Source organism: Rattus rattus, chromosome 11 (assembly GCF_011064425.1).
Source record: "Rattus rattus isolate New Zealand chromosome 11, Rrattus_CSIRO_v1, whole genome shotgun sequence".
Classification (NCBI taxonomy): domain Eukaryota; kingdom Metazoa; phylum Chordata; class Mammalia; order Rodentia; family Muridae; genus Rattus; species Rattus rattus.
In genome coordinates, this window is record NC_046164.1 from 81,753,279 (window position 1) to 81,758,358 (window position 5,080).

The window sequence follows — 5,080 nt, forward strand, 5'->3', positions numbered from 1 at the left end:
ATTTGTTCATTTCTTTTGAACAAAGTTGTATGTATGTATACAGATACATATGAGGATGTGCATACATACGTAGATCTGTGTGTAGACATGTATATTTAGGACCTAATCTTAAATATTTCACTAACATAATGTACCTTTGGCAATCACTCTCATGGTATATTTTTAGCATGACTTTCAGTAGAGTTAAGTCACACACAGTGCTAAATTCATTCTGCATGCTTGTCTAGGGGTACATAGTTACAAGTACACATTGAAGTATGAGATGAATAATTAAAAGAAATGAAATGAAAGGAAGGCATATGAGGGTTCCTAGGTATGATGGAAGAGAAAGTTTATTATCGATATGTGGAAAAGCATAGCCAGAAGCAGATACATCCATCCAGAAGAGTTCAAAGAAGTCATGACCCTGAAACATGTGGGAAGAGGGAGGGGAAGAGAGAGAGGAGAGCCAAGTATAGCAGCCAAGAGGCCAAAGAGACAAAAGGAAGGGTGACCAAAATGTCTGGATTATACAGGAAAGAGCCTGTGGGAGAGGGCAGCCCAGCCCCTAGACTGTAGAGTTTAGGGTAGAGTGCAGGATATGGCAGCCAAGTATTGTAACACATAGGGTTGAAGGATGCTGGGAAAACCTGGAGGTTATGTTTGCTTTGGTATGTTAAATAAGCACATCAGCCACTTCTCTTGGGTTTGAAATTTAAAACATGAATATGTTTTTTCTATCAACTTTCTTTTTCCTAGGGGTAAGTAATGCTGTTTTCTGAACTACTTTGCCATCTAAAAGACAGAAGGGCTTACACAAGAAACTGCCTCCCCCCCCCCTCGATATGATAATTCCTGCATCCTGAAATGACTTCTACTATCCATCACAGTCTGTTGTCTATTCTTCTTGTTGCCCACTCTGAGTAATAATGACTTTAGATAAGAACCAGAGTCCACTATACCAAGCACACTGAAGCATGGTTTTGGAACTGAGTTGTGAAAAGAAGCTATAAAGGTTTTGAGGTTTGTGATAGACCAAGCCCAGAAAGCCTTAAAATGAGTGTAGAAATATGGACATGAGGGACTCAGGGACTCAGCTGAAGGCTCAGAAAGAAGGTAAGAACTGTAAAGAACCCTCTGTCATCTAGAGGATATATCACTACATGAACAGACTGTATACACATATGAATGAAAAGGACAGAGATGAGAAACATAGGAGAACATGGAGAATAAATAACACTGTAAAAATGCCAGCTGAACTCTGAAGCTTTGCTGACTTTTGCTTATCTCCCAGTGCCTGGAGGCTAGCAGAACTATAACTGAATGCCAGGATCAGGAGATTTCTAAGAAACAGCTTAAGCTATTCTTGCAATGTATAGTAAAATTCAAGAAGAAAAAGATAAATTAAAGGAATTGTTAAGAAAAAAAAGACTCAGAATTTTGTTGATTTTAGAAATCCTTAGCCTATCTATACTTCAATGAGTAAGGAAAGTTATTCTGAGAGAAAACTAGGTTGTGTACTTAAAGTGACCATTTCATAGGTACATCGATATATGTATTAGTCAGGGTTCTCTAGAGGAACAGCATTTATAGAATACACATGCACGTGCACGCACACACACACACACACACACACACACACACACACACACACACACACACACAGGCAAAGAGAGAGAACCAGTTTTTGTTCTTTACCTAGGCTGCCAGCAGAATTTGTGGCCCAGACTAAAGGTGGATTTTCCCACTTCTAAAGATCTGGATTAAAGTGAATCTTTCTACTACATATGAGTTAACAACAACAAATTAAACATCCTCAGAGACATACCCAGCTACTTGGGTTTTAGTTAATCCCAGATATAGTCAAGTCCACAACCATATTTATATTCATGTAATCTACAGGCTAACACCTCAGGAGAATCACTGAGAAGAGAGACTGGATTATGCTGCATTGCCAACTGGAGTAAAATTAAACAGATAAAATATAAAGAATGAAAATCAGTGAATATTTCTAGACTCTACACGATAGGAGAATGAGCTGTCCTTATGTGAACAGGTACTCTCCTTCAAAACCACGGAGAATGACCAACTGTAGATCAGAAAGTCTCAGAGCCACAAATACTATAGCAAGGTCAACAGCACTAATTCCACCTCATCAGGCTCAAACTACAGAGTCTTCAGTTTGGGTGTGCCACCAGGTGATATATTAGGGACAAGGCCTTAGCCCTACCCAGTCAAAATGGCACCCAGCAGGCCCAGTGCATAAAGCAGCAAACCAGAAGATCTGACCTTTAAGATCTACTGGGATTCTTCTCTAGCTCTTTACTTGCTTGGGCTCCTCCGTCTTTAGTCGTCTGTCTTCTAGAACTGGAGTATCTATCATAAACCTGTCCCATGCTTGTTTTGGGAACAGATAATATGCCTGGTTTCATAGGTTTATAGTAATGAAATTTGCTCTCATAATGAATTGCACCTAGAGCTCCAAGACTACATAGGATGGGTAAGATTTTCAGTTTGAGAGATGATGCTATAATAAGTTAACACTTTGGGAGCTGTTAGAATGGAATTAATAGATTTTAAGCGCTAACAAATATGCATTTGAGGAGGCTAGGAACATAGTGTATAGCTTATTATGACCCAAATCCTTATGTTTAAGCTCAAACACCAGTGCAGTTTTATCTTCGTACGTGCATGCCCTATGTAGCCATGCACAAGGAAGTCAATGGCCTGTGTCCTTTTCTTGTTTCTAGATTAAAAATTTTGTATTTCACAAAGTATTATTTTGTTTATTACAGTCTCAAAGTATACAGACTCCTCTACTTTGTATTGCCAGTGAGAATCCTGGCAGAGTAACAGATCTGGAAATAAAATTAAAAGTAATGTGGCTGTGAAGTAATATACCTCATTTCAGCAAAGCGACTGTCTTAAAGAGGAAGGAAAAAGAGCAGGAGCTTCTGAAAGATTCACTTCATTGAATGGAATGGGGCAAGCAAAATTTTGAGAGGTGTTTATGTCAGAATGTTAATGACCCTGGCTGAAAAAGACACACAGAAGAAAGTCCATTGCAATCTATGGAAGTCCATTCTATAATGTTTACCTGATGATGAAATAATTTAACAACACTTTCTCAAAACACATGTTCTCATTAAGTTTGTAAGAAGAAAGCTATTCAGGTAACACAATAGGGATGGGGCCCTCATCCTCTGTTAGTGTCCATATACAAGGAAACACCAGGGTGTTCACTCTTTTTCTGAATGCACACAGTATTGGGAAAGGCAATGTGCGACATGTCTGATGGCAGCCTTCCACTGGTAGCACAGTAACACCTGTGTCCTTACATCCACTGTGCTCAGTAATAAGAGAGCCATGGCCATAAACTAATCCTGCTGGGCCTTATTCCAAACTCCAGAACAATGTGAAAATAAGCTATTGCCATTTAAACCACTCCAACTATTAAGACTTTTCTTTTTTTAGGTCTGATTTAATAATCTCACCATCGTATGTTTACATTTAGGAATAAATTAAGGGTTCCTGCCCATGCCAAGAACTGAAAGCCAGCCAGCAGAAGGAACTACACCCCTGAGAGCAGAGGTAAGACCAACTTTTCTCCTCCAAGTGACCTGCCTGGTAGACTCAGGACACACAAATGCAGAAGTCCTCTGGCACAGGGCACTTCTGATTTCTGGCCATGCGCAGAAATGAAAGTGATTCCATTCCACAGCTCCCTGCTCCCAAATCCCATGGGGGAGAGAGCTAAATACCCAGAAGTGTGGAAAAGCCTGAGACTCAGGTGTGTGAGTGACTACACACCTGAGAGCAGAACACTTTGTTTCCAGAACCAGATGAAAGAAAACAGGAAAACAGGTCTACAGGAGTGCTGACACTTAGGCCAAAAGAAGGGTCAAGCCACTATCAGAAACAGCAGGACAAACTAACACTAGAGACAACCTGATGGCAAGAGGCAAGCACAGCAAACTGAGCAACAGAAACCAAGACTTCTTGGCATCATCAGAGCCCAGTTCTCCCATCAAAGCAAATACTGGATATCCAAACACACCAGAAAAGCAAGTGTGATTGCTTTAGATTTAGATTCAAAACCACATTTTATGATGATGATGATGATGATGATGATGATGATGATGATGATGGAGGACTTTAAGAAGGACATAAATAACATACTTAAAGAAATACAGGACAACACAAGTAAACAAGTAGAAGCCCTTAAAGAGGAAACACAAAAATCCCTTTAAAAATTACAGGAAAACACAACCAAACAGGTGAAGGAATTGAACAAAACTGTCCTGGATTTAAAAATGGATGTAGAAACAAAGAAAGCACAAAGGGAGACAACCCTGGAGATAGAAAATCTAGGGAAGAGATCAGGAGTCATAGACACAAGCATCACCAACAGAATATAAGAGATAGAAGAGAGAATCTCAGAAGGTATTATAGGAAATATCAACACAACCAACAGAGAAAATGGAAAATGGAAAAAGCCACATACAGGAAATCCAGGATACAATGAGAAGATCAAACCTAAGGATAGTGGGTACAGAAGAGAATGTAGACTACCAAATTAAAGGGCCAGTAAATATGTTCAACAAAATTATAGAAGAAAACTTCTGTAACTTACAGAAAGAGATGCCCATACACATACGAGGAGCCTACAGAACTCCAAACAGATTGGACCAGAAAAGAAATTCCTCCCATCACATAATAGTCAAAACACAAAATTCACAAAACAAAGAAAGAATATTAAAATTAGAATGGGAAAAAGGTCAAGTAACATATAAAGGAAGATAATTTTGATAGCAAAATTATACCAGACTTCTCACCAGAGACTATGAAAGCCAGAAGATCCTGGTCAGATGTCATACAGACCCTGAGAGAACACAAATGCCAGGCCATGCTACTATATCCAGCAAAACTCTCAATTAACATAGATGGAGAAAACAAAATATTCCATGACAAAACCAAATTTACACAATATCTCTTATGAATCCAAATCCTACAAAGGATAGTAGATGGAAAAGCCCAAAAGAAGGAGGGAAACTACACCCTAGAGAAAAGCAAGAAAGTAGTCTCCTTGCAACAAAACCAA